The following is a 19,799-nucleotide window of genomic DNA, read 5'->3' as shown; positions in this document are numbered from 1 at the left end:
GCTGGCTGCCAGGCATCGAACTCCCAATCTCGTGGGCATAGCTTTCAGACAGCCTTTTAGCCGCTTACCACTCTGCGCCACAAGAGGCTCTCTCTCTCTTTAACCCCCTCCAACCGAGGAATCCAATAAGGCACATAAAAAAAAAATGGCTTGACTTTTTCTGAAAGAAGCCCTGTACTGAGGAATCTCAGTCTTCAGTGGGACCTGGAGATACCCTGGTTTTGTGGCTCATCCCCAGGCAACAGATTGGAGAAAATGTCTGCTTTGGAGGGTGGATGTCATTGAGGTCCCTCTCCACCCCAAATCCCACCCACTCCTGCCTTCACCCTTGGCTCCACCCCCACGGTCTCCAGGTATTTTTCAAAACAGAACTGCCAACCCTACCTATAGTGGTTTTTATGAAAGTTTCTAGTCTTTCCCAACATAATTGAGTTGGGTTATGCAGCCATGGTTTTGCTGCATAGGCCGGAGGAGAAGAATAAGGAAAAGAAAGGCAGGGAATGCCTCTGCTCTTTGAGATCTGCATGTGTTCTTTCTGATAACTCAGACATTTAGTCCTGAGACATAAAAGTGTTTGGTAGGAATGCTTGCAAAAAACCCTTGTTTTCCAAGGTGAGGCAGGAAGAGAGGGTCCGATATCAATAAAACTTGTCCGTCAAAGACTCCCCAGCTGCAGCCAGTAATGTACAGGGCAAAGAAATATTAAGGTTTACAGCCTGCAGGAGTTTTCCTGGAATGATAATGGATCTTCCAGCCACTTTGGCCTTATTGTTATTTAGACTGCATATGTGAATTTGTGGCTTTTTGGACTCATACTATTTGTGTTTGATGTGTAGTTAGTCCTTCCACAGAAACAGCTAACAAGGCCACATACATGATGTAGCAAAGTCATTCTGAACAAGAAGATACCTGAATGGGATTTTTATCATCATCAATGATGATGATCATTGCTTAGAGCCTATGGTAAAATACAGGCATTTAACAGGAAAAAATAATACAATTTGACATTTTATAAAATGTCAGAGTAATACAAATATAAAATCTCAATTTAAATTTACTTAAAAATACAATTCTAAACAAATCAGCTGATTTTTATATTTTTGGAGTGCTTCACTGTTTATACTGTCTGTTTGGAGATTTTTTTTTCATAGAAGATGTTTGTTTGTTTGAATTTCTAGCCCACCACTTTCTGTAGACTTTGTGTGGGTTACAGAAAAATTGATAAACCCCCAATAAAACTAATCAGCACTCCCCTTAAAAACATACCCAAGAAAATGCCATAATCCCTCAACTACCCTCCCCCATCCTCATCCTTACCTAGCACCGCAGGGTGTGTTCGCAGGATGTTAAGCGTGTCTGGAGGCCCCAGTTCTTCCTAACCCTGGCCTCAACTAAAAACCTGTTGGAAGAGCTCTGTTTTACAGGCCTTGTGGAACATAGACAGCTCCATCAGGACCCTCAGCTCTTCCGGGAGCTCATTCCACCAGGTTGGGGCCAGGACCGAGAAAGCCCTGGCCAAGGTTGAGGCCAGGCTTGCTTCCTTAGGGCCAGGGACCATGAGCAGATTAGCACTTGCAGAGTGAAGGGCTCTGTGGGGGGCATAAGGAGATAAGCGGTCCCTCAGATAGGCAGGGCCCAAGCCATGGATGGCCTTAAAGGTTAATATCAACACCTTGAATCTGATCCGGACTACGACTGGAAGCCAATGCAGCTGCCTCAGCACAGGCTGGACATGGGTCCTCTAAGATGTACCTGTGAGGATTCTAGCAGCTGCATTTTGCACCACCTGCAATTTCCAGGTCAAAGACAAGAGAAAACCCACAGAGTGAGTTACAGAAATCTAATCTAGAGGTGACCGTTGCATGGATCACTGTAGCCAGACAGTCCGAGGGCAGATAGGGTATTAGTACCCTAGAATCATAGAATCATAGAGTTGGAAGGGGCCATACAGGCCATCTTGTCCAACCCCCTGCTCAACGCAGGATCAGCCCAAAGCATCCTAAAGCATCCAAGAAATGTGTGTATCCAACCTTTGCTTGAAGACTGCCAGTGAGGGGGAGCTCACCACCTCCTTAGGCAGCCTATTCCACTGCTGAACTACTCTGACTATGAAAAACTTTTTCCTGATATCTAGCCTATATCATTGTACTTGTAGTTTAAACCCATTATTGCGTGTCCTTTCCTCTGCAGCCAACGGGAATAGCATCCTGCCCTCCTCCAAATGACAACCTTTCAAATAATTAAAGAGGGCTATTATGTCCCCTCTCAACCTCCTTTTCTCCAGGCTGAACATTCCCAAGTCCCTCAACCTATCTTCATAAGGCTTGGTCCCTTGGCCCCAGATTATCCTTGTTGCTCTCCTCTGTACCCTTTCAATTTTATCTACATCCTTCTTGAAGTGAGGCCTCCAGAACTGCACACAGTACTCCAGGTGTGGTCTGACCAGTGCCGTATACAATGGGACTATGACATCTTGTGATTTTGATGTGATGCCCCTGTTGATACAGCTCCAAATGGCATTTGCCTTTTTTACCGCTGCATCATACTGCCTGCTCAAGTTTAGTTTACAATCCACAAGTACCCCGAGGTCTCGTTCACACACAATGTTACCTAGAAGCGTATCCCCCATCCAGTAGGCATGCTTTTCATTTTTCTGACCCAGATGCAGAACTGTACACTTATCTTTATTAAATTGCATCTTGTTCTCATTTGCCCATTTCTCCATTGTGTTCAGATCTCGTTGAACTCTGTCTCTATCTTCTGGAGTATTTGCCAGTCCTCCCAATCTGGTGTCATCTGCAAACTTGATGAGTAGTCCCTCAACCCCCTCATTTAGATCATTAATAAATATGTTAAAAAGTACCGGGCCGAGCACCAAGCCCTGAGGTACCCCACTACTCACCTCCCTCCAGTCTGATGAAACACCATTGACAACAACTCTTTGAGTGTGGTTCTCTAACCAATTCCCTATCCACCTAACTATCTGAAAATCCAGACTTCAGTCCTTCAATTTATCCATCAGAACATCATGGGGAACCTTATCAAAAGCTTTACTAAAACCCAAGCAAATGACATCAACCAAATTTCCATGATCCAGCAAACCTGTTACTTGATTCAAAAAAGGAAACCAGGTTGGTCTGACAGGACCTGTTGGAGACAAATCCATGCTGACTTCCTTGGATCTCCAAATTGTCCTCCAGATGTTTGCAGATCGCTCCCTTTAATATCTGCTCCATTATCTTCCCCATAACAGAGGTCAGACTCACTGGTCTGTAGTTTCCCAGATCATCCTTCCTCCCTTTTTTGAAGATCGGAATAACATTTGCTCTCTTCCAGTCCTCCAGGACATCTCCAGTCCTTAAAGAGGTCCCGAAGATGATGAACAAGGGTTGTGCAATTTCTCCGGAAAGTGCTTTGAGCACTCTCGGGTGCATTTCATCCAGCCCAGGGGATTTGAACTCATCCAGTGCAGCTAAATGCCTCTCGACAACCTCTCTGTCCATGTCAACCTGCCACCCAGACACTATCTCTTGGCTACTGCCATCTCTAGATGTGCCTAAACCCTTTGACCTGTGGGAAAAAAACAGATGTAAAATAGGTGCTGAGCCTTTCTGCTTTCTCTGCATCCTCCATTCGAGTTTGTCCATCTGCACCCAAGAGTGGGCCTTTCAACATTCTCATCCATGGTATGACACTCATCATGTCTCTGAATTTATTAAAATTTGCCCTATGGAAATCCAACATCTGCGTCTGGCTACCAGCTTCCTTGCCTCCCCATCTCAAAAGGAATTCTATGAGGACATGGTCACTTCCCCCTAGGGTCCCCACCTCCTTCACCTCATCCACCAACTTTTACCCTCACCTGGTGAAGATGGTCAAATGCCATGTGAGCTACATCTGTGACCTGGACCTCCATTGTAAGGGAGCCATCCAGGATTATCCCCAGATTCCGGGCTGAGGGACTAATGTTGAAGTTGCGCCTCAGCCAAGGTGGGTAGAGGTGCTTTCTGTCCTGCCACCTTTCTGCTCAGCCACAAGACCTCCATCTTGGAGGGGTTGAGTTTCATGAGACTCTGCTCTAACCACCCAGCAACCACTTCCAAACATCTGGCAAATGTATCCGGAGGGTGGGAGTCCAGGTAGCCATCCATGAGGAGATAGAGCTGGGTGTCATTTGCATATTGATGACAGTCCAGCTCATAAGTCTGAACCAGTTGTACCAGAGGGCACATAAAAATGTTGAATAGTGTGCGGGAGAGTACTGCCCCTGTGGGACCCCGCATGGGAGTCAACAGGGGCACGATAATAGTATCCAGTTCCAGAGAAAGGAGCACAGCCATTGAAGGGCTGTCCCGCAAATCCTTTAGTAGAGGCTCAACAGGATCTTATTTGCCTCCTTACCTTGAAAAGCTTCAGCTGCCCAGTTCTACCTGTTAAGCCTCTATGTAAAAGAACAGGATATTCTTCTTCACCTGCTGGCGACAATAGGAACTAGACCTTTGACAGCTGGCGATAGTCGCATGAATATCCAAAGGTTTATTTCTGGTCTCAAGTATTGTAAAGTGAAATTCCTGGAAACTCTCATTTGCATTTCTGACTACTATGCCTGTGTTTTTCTGGAATAAAACCAATGTGTTTGGCAGGGGTTGTTGTGGAGCTTAGTTTTGTTACACTAGAGAAGGGCTGCCATCCTTTCCTCTGGCAGGATTGTCCTTGAAAATAAACAGGACAAAAAATATCCCTCTGCATTTGCTTCTGGTTATATATTTCTGTTGAAGTGCCAAGATCTAGCCTTTTGTCAGTTACTATTAATGTGACTGCTTAATTCATGTCCCTGTGCTCCTATTCCTACTTGGTTGTGTTTCATTTCCTTTCCCCCCCCCCAAAAAATGCTTCATTTCCAGTCATGCCAATGCTGAAAATGCATTTAATTAAAGGAGACAATTGTAATGATTTATATCCATGTGTGCATAAGTCATAACTGTTCAAAGTCAAATGGGCAAAAAAAAACATTGATTTTGGAATACTTATACAATACATGGGTAGCAAAAGGAGGCCATTGGGGGGATAATAGCTGTAGGGTAGAGGGAGGTTTGCTTCCGAATTGTCCTGAAGACTCTTTACTTCCAGCCAGTTTGGTTTTCAGCTGTGAACACACACTGCCTTGCAGCATTCAACATGGATACTCTCCCTTTCTCTAAAGAAATGCAGATGTTGTACTTTTCTGCCTTTTTCCAGCAGTGCTAGAGGATTGCAGGATGATTTCAGCCTCATTCTCTCCTGGATGCAGGAGAATATGAAGAAACATACACCACATTTTCCAACAGCCACAATGTAAGCCTACGGACAAACTTACCATCAATCAAATGGTCCAATGTAAGGCTGAAATTTTATGTTGCCTAAGACATTATTTAAAATAATTTAAATAAAATTATTTAAAATAATTTTAAAAGCAGCATAAGATTATCCATAATGAAGCATAAAAATTACATAAAGCAACACGCACCATTCTAAAATGCTATCTATAAAACACCTAGAGCAGTGGTCCCCAACCCCCGGGCCATGGCCCGGTGCCGGGCCGCGAAGGCCTCTGCGCTGGGCCGTGGTTCCCTCTTCCCGCCCCCCCCACAGCGAGAAGCTCGCCAGGCTGCGAGCAAATCGGCTGCCGAAGCGGCAGATCAGCTTGTGGCCCGGCAAGCTTCTTGCTTTGGGAGGGGGTGGGAAGAGAAGCTTGCCAGGCCGCAAGCTAATCAGCCGCTTCGGCGGCCGATTTCCTTGCGGCCCGGAGGGGCGGGGAGAGGGAGCCGCGGCCGCCGGCATGCCGGCGATGCAAACGCGCACACGCAGACTTGCTGTGCATGCGCGTTTGCGTCCGGCGGGGGCACAAACACACACACACGGCAAGTCCGCGCATGCTCGTTTGCGCCGGGGCTGCCATACACGCGCGGGGCCTCAGGTCGCCCTCTCCCCGCACCCCGGCGCAGCGGTCCGCAGCCTGAGAAAGGTTGCAGACCACTGACCTAGAGCCTCTTGTGGCACAGAGTGGTAAGGCAGCAGACATGCAGTCTGAAAGCTCTGCCCGTGAGGCTGAGAGTTCAATCCCAGTAGGTTGACTCAGCCTTCCATCCTTCCGAGGTTGGTAAAATGAGTACCCAGCTTGCTACTGGGGGGTTAAATGGTAATGACTGGGGAAGGAAATTGCAAACTACCCTGTATTGAGTCTGCCAAGAAAATGCTAGAGGGCATCACCCCAAGGTATACCTTTACCTTTACCTTTACTTTTAAGACATATGGTAGCTGTTGAAAACAGTAAGCTTCCAGCTTGAAATCTAAAAATGTGGGTGCACCATGCAAGGCACTGCCAAGCCAACATCTATGGTGGGGGCAGCACCTAGCTTGGCTCTCAAGGCACCAAGAGAACAATCCTAAGCTGGTCTGCTCAGGATCCATCTCGACTCTTTCCAAGGGGGGCTACTCCCATGAAAGTGTTCTCTTTAGCAGTGAATATTATTATACTAGGGGCAAAGTCTCTTGTATCCAAGAATACAACGGGCGCTAGAGTTTGGCAGTGGGAAGAGGAAGGGGAGAAGTTGTCCAGTTTGTAAGGGCTTGGGGTTGAATGTGTGTGTTGTATGGGAGGTTGTGGTGGTGTGGGGGCAAATGAGGGCATGGGTGTGGAGATATGGGTTTCAATAACCTGTGGTTTGGAACCTCTGCCCCAGCCAGAGCAGTATTTTAAGTGTGAAGGGGCTTTTCTGTGGCCTCCCTGTCAGCCTGTGGCCTCCCTGTTTGGCAGAAGGGGAAAGTCCCCCCCTCAAAAGGAAGGCCCTCAGGCTCCCCTGTGTTGCTCTCTGAAGGAAAATGCCTCCCTCCCCTCAGTCAGGGCTAAAGGGAGGGGGAGGGAGGGAGCGCACTCTCCAGCCTCCTGCCAGCTCTGTCAGGGTTCTGAGGCAATTTGCAGTTGGACATGGCAGTTAGGACAGCCTTGGGGTGAAAAGGACTGGTGCAGGCTGTGTTCTCATCCCCCTTGGCAGAAGCAGACTGGCAGCGATGTCTCTATATTGCCCCTGGCTGGGCTGACTGGATGGAATTTTTGTCTGTTCTGGTGAGGGGCCAATCGGAAAGCACTTCGCACCTTCCAATTGGCCCCTCCGCTTGTCAGTCCAGGGCCAAGGGGGCAATTGTTGCCCCCCCATCCCGGACTGAGCCCACCCCAACACCCCTTACTGTTTTATTAAGAGGGACAGATGGTGCTTCAGCAATGAGATGTACTGCAAGGTTTAAACCATTTCTCCAGGCTGCTATCCCAAACTTCGATTCTGTTACAGTTTCCAGATTCCTAGTCTTGCTCTGACCTGGAGACCACCAGTGGGTCATAACACAGAGGCAGGCAATGGCAAACCATACTTGAATGTCTCTTGCCTTGAAAACCCCATGAGACGACAAAATAAAATAAATCTATCGCTTTATAAATTTTGTCTCCTGACTGCTGTCTAAATCTAGCAATAAGCAACATTGAAACGTGTAACTCCCCCAAAAGATATCTTAGAAAATGCACTTCTTTCTCCATCTGTTGCTAACTTTTCAAAATCTGTCGTTTGTTTTCTTATTTCTCTTTTTCTTAACTGCGATAACATTTTGAAATGTCACTGCCTTGGATTTCTGGGCCACTTCCTCACTTCATTCCTTTCAGTCCCAGTGTACAATTATTCTTCTCTACCCCTTAGCCGCCTCTTCAGAGTTTCTGAATATGTTTGATCTGTTGCTCTAATAAATTATGATCGGATTCATAGCAGTGTGCTGCTGGAGCATTCTGTTCAACAGCATGTTGGGTGCAATTCTGAGAGTACCTTCCAGGGAGTAAGCCCCATTGAATAAAATGGCATTTTCTGTAGAGAAGAGTTGCTGTGGATTTCTTGCTGAGTTCTTTTAATGAAACTTATGGCCAGTTTTATGGGGACAAGTGTTCTAAGGCCAATGTAGAATTGTCTGTTGATCTGCTTCTCCAGACTGATAAATCCATTAACCTTGAAATAGGAACAAAAGTATCATAAAGATACCAGAATGTCCCTATTTCCATCAGAGAATCTGGGATGGGGTTGAGGCCTTTACTGTTTGACCTGACGGAGATTCATTTTATAAACTAAAACTGCACATGCTCCTCAGCAGGCTATTGTTTTACTAGGGTGAAATTTTTGGCATTAGCATCCTCTTTCTTCTCTTCTGGCAGTAACTAAATCTACCCAGCTGCCGTTTTGTTAACTTCTCTTGCTTTCTTCAAGACTCAACAGGACTAAAGAAAACATAAATCAAGACCTGGAAGATGCATTATCCCTTTCACCTAGGTGATTTGAGCTATCTATCAAAACCCATAAAAGCCATTTTCCTATGAAAACCTTGAGTTTTGAAGAATATCATTCATCACTGGTTGGGGGATAAAAGGCCACTAGGTTTAATCCTCTCACATACACATACATATATATGTTTTTTCCAGTGTGTTTTGGGTTAATTGCCATCCCGTTCAGGGAAGTAATGGCAAAAGGTATTTGCAGTTAGCAGCAAGCAAACTTATCTGTCTAAAAGAGATGCTTCAACGCTGCCAAATATCATTCATCAACTTGCCTTTTCCCATGGCACAAGTATATCTTGATTAGAGGGGACTAAATTGGATGCCAAAGTAAAATCTTTGTTTTGCCCACTACGGTTCAGTCAAATGTATTATTTTATGGGGTTGCAAGTATTCTTTGAATAGCTTGATATTAATCAAAAATAATGTAGAAGGCCCATGAAGAACATCACTAATCTTAACAAACACTTTACAAGATTCAGTATCAATGTATTTATTTTGCTATTAAATTGCAACTGGCAGGCTCATTTCTTTTAAACTACTTCATACTTGCATAGTTAAGTGGTAAGAAAATCTTTAGGCATGATCCCAAAATTTTACTAGGCCAGATTTTGCAATTGAATTAGGTTTCCTAACCCTCAATTTTAGACTGCTTTTTGGATTGAATCCTAATCTATGGGATTTCCTATGACTGTTTCAAGGGGAACTCTCATGACTTCTCCTGCCGTTTGTCTTCTCTTACTGATGAGCATTAATAACAAGCAGGTGGAAATGTGCTCATGTACTTCCAGGGTGATCTGAAAAAATCAGGAGTGTTATGAAAAAGTCCAGGAGTCTGTGGAATGAGGTAACTGTCCACTCCGTAAATGTATGAAGCATAAAACAGGAGCATTCCCCTACACAACAGGCTTAAAAAAAAACATTATGAAGTTCAGTGCTGTTATTTCTGATCAGAAATAGTTTTTCAGTCTTTTCTGTTGCCTTTTTATTTGTGATCCTTTTAACTGGACATTTCAGAGATTAACAAATGTTGGATGCCTTGTGGATTAACTTGAAAATTCATCACCATTTCTACACAGAGGGGTAAAACACGCATGGCCTTCTAGCAAATGTGGGAAGGTAAAGCTTGTGTATGTAGTCCTCCTCACAGAAGACCCCTTGGGCATTTTCCCTCTGTCCCATCGCAGCTTTTGGCCTCCCTGTGAGGCTGCAAGGGAAAACAAAATGAACTTCCCCCCTCCCCCCAGTCCTTGGCTTGTGAATCACAGCAAACCACCAATCCCAGCACAGCTGGACTGAAACGTTCTTCCCCTCCAAGCCCCAAATTTATATTTTTGTAAAAAAATGGCACTTCTGAATTGCTATGTGGTAATGCAACAACACAGAACCATTTTTAATATAAAATTAATATTTCTGCATTGCTATGGAGAAACAGCAGAATGATACAGCATTTACCCTCTCCTTTTGGGATTTGTGCTGTTTTGAACTCTATATCTGGGTGGATTTGTGAGATGCTGGAAATGGTGACTGGACTCCTATGAGAGATTGTGTGTGAACAGTGGGCTTAAAAACAAAGTGTACAGACTTCTGTATGATCAGGAGAAGGCTGCTTGATTACACACCCTCCTCCTCTTTCTCCATTCATTCCCCACCTTACTGATGGCTGCTCACTGATGGGGTATGAGATAATAAGTGGTAAATCCACTTTTTGCTATTACCCTCATCCCGAGGCAAATCTGGCCAAAACTCGAGCCAAACCCTGCACAGCCTTGGGATGCAAGCAGTGTCATGTGGAGAGGGCTCTAAAACCTGGCAGCAACCAGAGGCTGCCCAAGGGCAGATTCTTTATGCAGAAATGGTCCATGTTTTGCTTTCATTTCCCTCTGATGAGAATCACTTTATATCACTTTATGTTTCTGTGCATCAAGATATTCCTTTTAAATTGACATACTTGAAAATTACGTTGGCATATAAACAGTCTAAAACATGGAAAGGGATTTAAGATGGTGCCAAAATAGTGTAAAAGAAGCAAATCAGCTGGCAATACCAGCAATAAAAATTGGTGGAAGGAAAGCAATGACACCATATAAACCCCAAAAGGAATGTGTGTTTCTTTTGGTCACAGTGGTTTATCCCTGGATATCAAACCTGGTGCATGCCAAGTATGCATTATACTACTGAAATTTATTCCTTCTCATAATTCTGTAATTCACATGGTGATGGGAGCTGGCCATGGGGATGCGCTGAACATACTGTTCCACCAGCATATGAACTATGGGACTGTTCATAGGTCTGGGGCATGCTGGAAGGCTGTTGGGCAACAGGGAAGCTCTGTAAATCATTGCTTTGTCAAACTGCTGTGTGTGATTCAGTGAGAAAGGAAATGACTCTTGTTTTCATCAGCTGCATTTGTTGGATGAAATGCCTTGAGGAGCATATAGAATTCAGATCAATCTAGAAGGGTCAGGAAAAGGGAAAGGAGGCATTTTCCAAGAAAGATTCCTTGAAGTGATTAGAGAATTGCCAAGCTCTAGCTTCATACACTTTGCTGCAAATGTGCCTACAGTGACAGGTTTACCCTCTCCCCCCAGGTGGTACTGCTCTTGGTTTTGGTTGCAATGCTAAATATACTCCAGACATCCTGCATTTAAGAGGCAAGACTAAAAACATTGCCATGGGAGCAGGGGGATTTCAACTGCTATGAGTACAAAAAGAGAGCAGAATGGGTCAAATGAATTACGGAATATTTGGAGGGAGATCACAGGATCATGATCTTATTTCACAGCTTGATGGGCCTCTTTGCCCACGTGGAACATGTTAAATGAAGCTCTCCGTCTCCTCTGATTCCCTTCATGTTGATCTGCCTTCCTGAACTTGTTCAGAATTCTTAAGAACATGCATAATGAAACAATTCTGAATTAGCTGGGTCAGCTACAATAAGAGAGGGCTAGGGAGGGGAGTCAGTCACCCTTGGAAATATCCTTTGAATTATAGCTAGATGCATACCAAGGGAGTTGGTGCTGTACGGTTGAAATTAAGATGAGTTGTTTCTCCTCTTCACCCCCTGGTCAGAAAATAGGAAATGAGATTCAGACCAGGAAAGTTAGGAGAATTTTCTACCATGCTCAAAGAGGAAAGGAATGGCCAATGAAGGCAAACAAGCCTTCCTTTTCTTGCATTCTGAGCAACTGAAGCAAGAATCAACAAATCCTAAAATTGGAAGAGGCCATACAGGCCATCTAGTCCCACCCCCTGCTCAATGCAGGATCAGCCTAAAAGAAACACATACCCTTCACCAGGACAACTAGACCATTGTGTCTTCCCATTCTGCAGTGGTGTGGTATGGTGTTGCACTGTCTCCTAGCACATCCAATGCCCATCCACGGTCAGCCTCAACATTCTTATCAATTATACTTGGAAGAGTTAGCAATTCCTTCACCTGTTTGCTGTTAGCACTTAAAAAAAAGAAAGAAAGGACCTGGGTCAGTCATAGACATAGAATAGAATCATAGAGTTGGAAGGGGCCACACAGGCCATCTAGGCCAACCCCCTGTTCAATGCAGAATCAGCCTAAAGCATCCAGGACAAGTATGTGTCCCATCACTGATGGATCACTGCCAGTGAGGGAGAACTCACCACCTCCTTAGGTAACTCAACTCCATTGTTCAACTAATCTGACTGTGAAATTCTACACATACCCCCCCCCCCCCACACACACACACTCTAATATCTAGCCAGTACTGTTCATAGATATGTGTTCCATTACATAATTGAGGCTGGCTTTTATAAAGTCATTACCAATGCTGCCAGGGACAGGGATATTTCCACTCTTAGGGTCTGCATTTTGGAACTGCATTTGAACTGTCACATTTCTGATGACATCAGTGTCTTACAGAAATCCTGCTGTGAAGTCTCTTGCTCTCTTTTGAGAACCTATATACTGCCCCATGATTCTCTTCCCTTCCCACTTACTTCCTTCCATTGGCAGTTCTGAGAAACCTCCTCTCTTGATATGCTGAACACTACAATAGCAACTTCCCAAGAGCAGGAGACTTTGAGGAAAGTAGTATTTTGGAGACATCTTGGTCTTCAGAAAGTATATTGGGCATCTCAGAAACTATATTCAGTGCTGCAGGGCTTTTTGCATGTATGATGCAATTGCTCCCCTTAAAACATTTTTATTAATGCATTTTGAGTGAAAAGGTGCCAAGTTTTATTGAAGTTCTACTTTTTAAAACTTATACACCGCAGTTACTCTTCAACTCAGGACTTGTAACAAAGACAAAACATCACTTCTCTTCCCCTTCTTCCTCTGTTTCCATTCTGTGCATTTGACTGTAACATGAAAAAAGAGAAGGTTGCACAAATTGTTCTTTACCAGTTCATCAATCCTCTCCCTGTTGCTAATTGCACAATTACTGCCTTATGGCACAATTACTTCCTCGTTTTAGATAAATTGCCATGTAGACTTCCTTCTGCAAGATTTTCAGCCACTGCATAAGTTGCATTCAGTATCCAAACAAAAGTTTCAGAACACCTGAATAGCTGCTCTAGATCTGTCCAGTAGGTAGGTCACTTGGTCCAGATCCTTGATAGAGTGGTGCTCCTGAAAGGCTGAAAAGCAAGACTCAGGGTCCAGAGCGTTACCCTATTGTTGCTTTACATTGCTGAATTGTAGAGGGTTACTGCTTCTGAACTTGGAGTTCCGTTTAGCCAGCATGGTCTAGTGTGGGGATGGGTGTGAACTGGCTCATGAATTAAAGTTTGTTATACATTTTGACTGGTTTGTGGCTCATGAAGCAATATTCATGGAAGGGCAACCGGCATGAACATTACACGGACTTAGATTCTATTCATAATGGTTTGTGGCAGTTTGTGAGTAGATACATTTCCAGGCACACGGTCTTTACTCAATTAAACTGCTTACAAAACTCCAAAGCAATGCGGGGGTTAGAAAAATTCTCCAGTCGTGGAAACAACAATAGTCTTCCAAAGTTTTACAGGCACTGCTGGCTGCCAGTAGCAGGATTCTCATTCTGCTTCATGGGATCAGAAAGCTATATATTGGCTTAGCTCCACACCTTCTCCTGTTGGCTGGACAGAGAGGTAGGAATTTGTTAAAAGCAGACTGGCAGAACACATTCATTTATAGCCTCCTGATTGTGAACTCAACTCTCCTGCTTGGATTTGGGTGTCAGGTGCTATCTGAGCCATCCCATTTCTCTGGTCAAGCTGAGCAGAAGGCCTTATCTACTGGCTGCCTTGACTGAAAATCTACACTTTGATTGTGAATTCCAATCCCCTGCTAGGGCTTGGGGGCATTGGGTGGACTCAGGACTCTGAGCCACGCCATCTCAATGATCATGCCAACCAGAGGAGCTTATCTACTGGGTGCCTCAGTTGAGTATCCACTTTTTTATTGTGAACTCACTCCTGCTGGGGTTTTGATGTTACATGGGCTCAGGGCTCTGAGACACCTCATCTCTCTGTTCCTACTAAGTGGTAGGGTTTAGCTATTGGGTGCCTTGGCTGAAAACCCACATTTTATACCCTATTAATTGTACATTCCTCTCTTCTGTTGGAGTTTGGGTATTTGATAGACTCAGGGCTCTGAGCCATTCTGCTCACACTGAGTAGTAATTTCTACGTATTTTTACATTAGACGTCTCTAATAGGGCCACCTTTTCAATACACTATTTCCATGCTAGCCACAGGGGACAATAATTAAATTAACTGAAGCCACTGTCATTCTGAATGTGCCTATGACAAAGCCACGGGGGGAAATAATTAAATGAAACAGGAAATACTATTTCTTGAAGGAGATTTACACCCCCTCTTCATATGATTCCTTCATAACAAGATATAGGTTGCAAAAAGAGCCAACAGAGGCAGTTAAATCAAAGCACAATCCTCAGCTCTTTTGTTCTGAAATAGCCAGCAGAGTTGGTTTGCCTTACTCTGCCTTCAGATTTTAGTAAAAAATCTTAATGGGTTGCAGCCAGTCCAAATCACCAGAGGAGGAGAGAGGAAGTGCCTGGTTTTATCTGATTTTTACACCTCACTGTAGCTCCCCATACCACAGCACAGTTTGTTCATGAGGGATCAGTGTCTCTCAGAGGTTTAGATGATGGGTGCTGGCTTCCAGGTGGGACCCAGGGAGCCCTTGGAATCACAGCTCATCTCCAGAGTACAAAGATCAGTTCCCCAGGAGTAAATGGCTACTTTGGAGGATGGATGCTATGGCATTGTTGTACTCTACTGAGGTCCATGTTCTCACCAGGCTCTATCCACAGATATCCAGGAGTTTCTGAACCTAGATTCAGCAACCCTACTCCATCAGCCCATGTCAACTCTATTGGAAGATCAAGCAGCAGTCTGCCAAGAGACAGAAAATATTTACTCTGCCAACTCTTTCAGTGAGGTTCCCACCCGCCCATGGATCCAATCCAGTGTCTGTTGATTTGCCCTCAATACAAAAAGCTAGAGAATGTGGCATTTGTAACATCAGTTCTCTCTAGAACTTGTTCAACAATTGGAAGTGTATGATAATCTAGTTGCATCATGGGAAATTTGTGAGCCATCGCTACTCTTTTATCAAGGAATTCCAGGGTTCCAAGGTACATAATTACAGGTAGCTGGCTTGGAGCCATTTTTCAATAAATCTAATCTAGTTACAGATATGTAATAAGAGTGGGCTCCCATTCTGGTAGAAGTAGCCCTCCTCACAGGGAAACCCCTCCCATGTTTTCCATCTACCACATTGGGGCTTTTTGCCTCCCAACAAGTCTGCAAGGGAAAACAAGCCAAACTTCTCTCCCCCACGCCTTGTGGGGGGCTTGTCAATCAGAGCAAGCAAAACAGCAGTTCTCTCATGGACTGAAACTTTCTCCTCCCCTCCCTCCCCCAAGCCCCAAAATTATTATTATTATTTAAAAAGCACTATGAGGTAGTGCCACAACACAGAAGCATTTTTAATATAAAACTAATACTTCCACATTACTATGGAGAAACACCAGAATGATACAGCATTCTCCCTCCCCTTTTTGGGATTTGTGGCATTTCAGATTCTATGTCTGGGTAGAGGCTGGAAATGGTTACTGGACCCCCATGAGTGATTGTATATGAACAGTGGGCTTAAAAACAAAGTGCATGCACATCTGGATGATCAGGAGAGGGCTGCTTAATCATATGCCCCCCCTTTCCCCATTCATTCCCCACCTCCAGAAAACACAAATGGGATTGTGTTTTGCCTGCTTGATCCCAAAAAAGACTGTATTTCATTTACCTTTTACAAAGTAGCTTTGCGGTCCGGCAGCAATGCAGACCACAACATAAAAAAAAAATACTTGGAGCAAGAAATTGAGATGGGAGGGTGGATGTGAGGGCAGGACAACACTAGCAAGACTGTCGCATGTTTTCCCCTCCATTCAGGCTTGACCCTGGATGCTCACCGATGGGATGCAAGACAAAAAGCGGCATATCCAGCTGTCCAGAGGTAAATGTCTTGTGCAGAAACGGTCTAGGACAGCATTAAAATGCAGGGTTGTCTTGTATATGCTCTCCCACCAGTAGTATCAATACTGAGACAAGATATGAAAGGTTGTTTCGCACCTACTCACTCTCACAAGCCATAGTGTTTTTACTGTTGTTTTTGTAGTTTTGTTTGAATTCATAGAATCATAGAATCATAGAGTTGGAAGGGGACATACAGGCCATCTAGTCCAACCCCCTGCTCAATGCAGGATCAGGCCCAAGCATCCTAGAGCATCCAAGAAAAGTGTGTATCCAACCTTTGCTTGAAGACTGCCAGTGAGGGGAAGTTCACCACCTCCTTAGGCAGCCTATTCCACTGCTGAACTACTATGGCTGTCAAGAACTGTATCACATGGTTTATATATGTCAACTCTCTTAACTTTTTTACCATTGGTAATCCCCTGAAATATTCCTTAGCTTTCAAGAAACCCCAGAAGTGGTATAATTGTTTGGAATTTGGTTGGAGGTATATCTGTGTGAGGGCCCACCCAAGGGCCCTCCCCTTCTCACCCCTTTGAGGCCCATCATTGGCCATTTTGGGAGTGGGTAGGTGGGTTGACATAACCATATATGGTCATATCAGCTGGTAAATGTTTAACAAATGTTTAAGAATATATATAAAAAATTAACTCCCACCCATTTGGGAAACCCTTCCCAGGCTGCCAAGAAACTCCAGAGTTTCAGAAAATCCTGGCAATGAAACTGGTATTTATGCATGCACTATTATTAAGCATCATTTCTACCTCCAATATAAATGTCATGTAAAAGAATTCAGTATGAGGAATTGGCAAATGGCACAGATTTTTATTTTAAATCCACAGAACAGAGAAGCAACATTTAAAAGGGTATTTTGGGGATCAGAACACCTGGGATGAGAAATCTGAAAGCATCCCCAGGATCCCTGTGCTATCACAACTGGAAATGTTTCTCTCCTTCAGTGGCTATCCTAAGCACTAGTTGCTCAACAAGCTTTCACATTCCACATTCCATTAAAAATGCTTTTTGAAATGCCCCCATTTGTGTGTCAAAACTTTTTTTTTTAAAGATGTAACTCTTTCCGGCCCTCTCAATTCCTGGCAAATAGAAGGGGAAGAAATGGAGATAGTGACAGATTTTATTTTCCTGGGCTCCAAGATCACTGCAGATGGGGACTGCAGCAAAGAAATTAAAAGACGCTTGCTCCTGGGGAGGAAAGCTATGGCAAATCTAGACAACATCCTAAAAAGCAGAGACATCACCCTGCCAACAAAAGTGCGTTTAGTCAAGGCTATGGTCTTCCCAGTTGCAATGTATGGCTGCGAAAGTTGGACCATAAGGAAGGCCGAGCGTCAAAGAATTGAGGCTTTTGAACTCTGGTGCTGGAGAAGACTCTTGCGAGTCCCTTGGACTGCAAGGCGAACAAACCAGTCAGTCCTAGAGGAGATCAGCCCTGACTGCTCTTTAGAAGGCCAGATCCTGAAGATGAAACTCAAATATTTTGGCCACCTCATGAGAAGGAAGGACTCCCTGGAGAAGAGCCTAATGCTGGGAGAGATCGAGGGCAAAAGAAGAAGGGGACGACAGAGAATGAGGTGGATGGATGGAGTCACTGAAGCAGTAGGTGCAAACTTAAATGGACTCCGGGGAATGGTAGAGGACAGGAAGGCCTGGAGGATCATTGTCCATGGGGTCGCGATGGGTCGGACACGACTTCGCACATAACAACAACAACAACAACTCTTTCATACCCTATTTAGGAATTTATCAAAATAAACAGGCAATTTCCTGTTTGCAGCATTTTGACATGTAGATTTTAGCAGCGTTTGAAAACTGGCACACCTGACAGCTGTGTCTGAATGTCATTTCTTTCAGAATGTTACCCTTTTAGGAATGCACATGTAGTTCTAACCCACATACCTAAATTTTGTCAGACTGGAATCTCTCTGAATACTTTGTGGCCTTGCCAGATGACTTCTATTATTTTCCGTGTTTTAACAATTCAGTTTCGCTTCATTTTGCGCATCATGAATCTGATCAACATAAAGAGATGTTGGAGGGGCTTTTAAAAAAATGAATATTTTACTTCATAAAAGTGGATGGGGCGTCACTAAATTACCTGGTAAAATAACTATTGACCAGTTTCGCACATAGTGTTTCTGGGGAAAATTATAGTAAGGGCCATCGTAAACCAGCTATCAGCATTCCTGGAAGAAGCCTCAGTCCTATACCAATCCCAGTCAGTCTTCTGACATGGCCATGGGGTAGAAACAGTGCTTGTCATCCTGATGGATGACCTCCTCCACCAGCTAGACCAAGGCAGGTCAGTGCTGCAATGTGCTATTAGATCTCTTAGTAGCTTTTGAAACAGTTGATCACAGGCTTCTAGTTCACCACCTGACCGACACCAGGATAAGGGGGACAACCCTCAAATGGATGACCTCCTTTCTCTGGGGTCACAAACAGAGGATAGCCAAAGGAGAGAGGATATCAAGCCGCCACCACAGATAGCGGTCTTCTCTCCGATCCTATTTGACATCAGCATGTGCCCTCTTGCTCAGCTGGTATGGAAGTTTGGAGGTTTAAAGTTTAAACCCCTGCAAAAGTTACAGAGACAAGAAAGCTCTCCTCCCTATTGCTTCATTTAACCCCCTGGTTCTGTTCCCCCACCCCTCAAAGTGGTAGGGAGCAGATTGAGAGGGTTAAAATGGATGGGAACCATTTAACCCTCCAGTTTTGCTCTCAGCTACTTTGAAGCTGGGGGGGGGGAGCAAAATGACAGAGTTAAATATAGGGATGAAGTGCCCAACAGAGCTGAGCTTGCAGGAAAAATCCTCCCCAGAGTCCAGGTTGAGCTGGGGAAAGCCATGGCAGAGCAGAACAGAGAGAGTGAGAGGTCCCTGAGAGGCACTTCATTACTTTCTTTCAGCTGGCTGGGGAGAGCCACTGCCAACAGAAAGGAGGGTGTGAAATATTCCATCAGTGGCTCAACCCTTCTCTGGGGGACATAATTTGACAGACAATCCCTTAGATATTTAAGTCCAAGACCACGAATGTTGGCAGTAAAACCTTGAACCATATTCGGAATGGTATGATTTTTTTCCCCACATGTCTAGTTCCTGGTATTCTAGCTTTTATTATTTTTTATTATTTCATTGTATATGCATTAATATAGTATTTTTTTTTAAAGCAGACCAGTATTATTATTCCCGTATTTCAGATCAGGGGGTTGAGGCTGTCTAACATGCCTGAGACTACCGAACAACAATAAGAAACAAGATTTCAATCCTTGCTATAACAACAACAGTATTTTTGGCCTTATGACTGCATTTCCTGGATTTTAGTTGTAATATCCTGAAAATGGTTCCCATTCCAGTTCTGTTATCACATCTTCAGCATAGTACATTTTTTTATCTATAAAAGAAGGCATTTTCTGTATTCATTTGGAGTGAATGGAATGAAAGTCAAGGCCCAGAAAAAGAAAGTGCCAAGGGTGAATCTGATAACCTGATATTTTCATTTTGCCAAATGACTGAAGTTGGTCTCTGAGTGCTTCACCTCTAGTGGCTCAGATGTCTTTCTTCTTCACAAATATTACTTCTGTGTTCTTATTTATTGTGCACTTAATTCACACAAGGATTCCAATCCCCGGTGCTCAGGCACCCCTAAAATGGGCTCAGCAACACATCTTATTTTGAAGCTGGGTTATAAATAATAGGGTTGTGACAGCACAGAATATGAAATAGAAATGGCAAAGGGGTTGTACTTTGACAAAATATTTCTTTGGTTCCTACATGAATGCCATTTTGGTAAAACATAAGACTGGACCTGGGGAGTCAAGGTTGTCAAGGTACCTAAGGATGGCAGAAAAGCCTCTCAGTGCAGTCAAGGATTTTTTCCCCCTAAGAAGAAAGTGTAAGTTAAAATTCAGATATGAAGATCT

Source organism: Paroedura picta, chromosome 7 (genome assembly GCF_049243985.1).
Source record: "Paroedura picta isolate Pp20150507F chromosome 7, Ppicta_v3.0, whole genome shotgun sequence".
In the NCBI taxonomy this organism is placed as follows: domain Eukaryota; kingdom Metazoa; phylum Chordata; class Lepidosauria; order Squamata; family Gekkonidae; genus Paroedura; species Paroedura picta.
Note: the sequence above shows the minus strand (reverse complement) of the source record.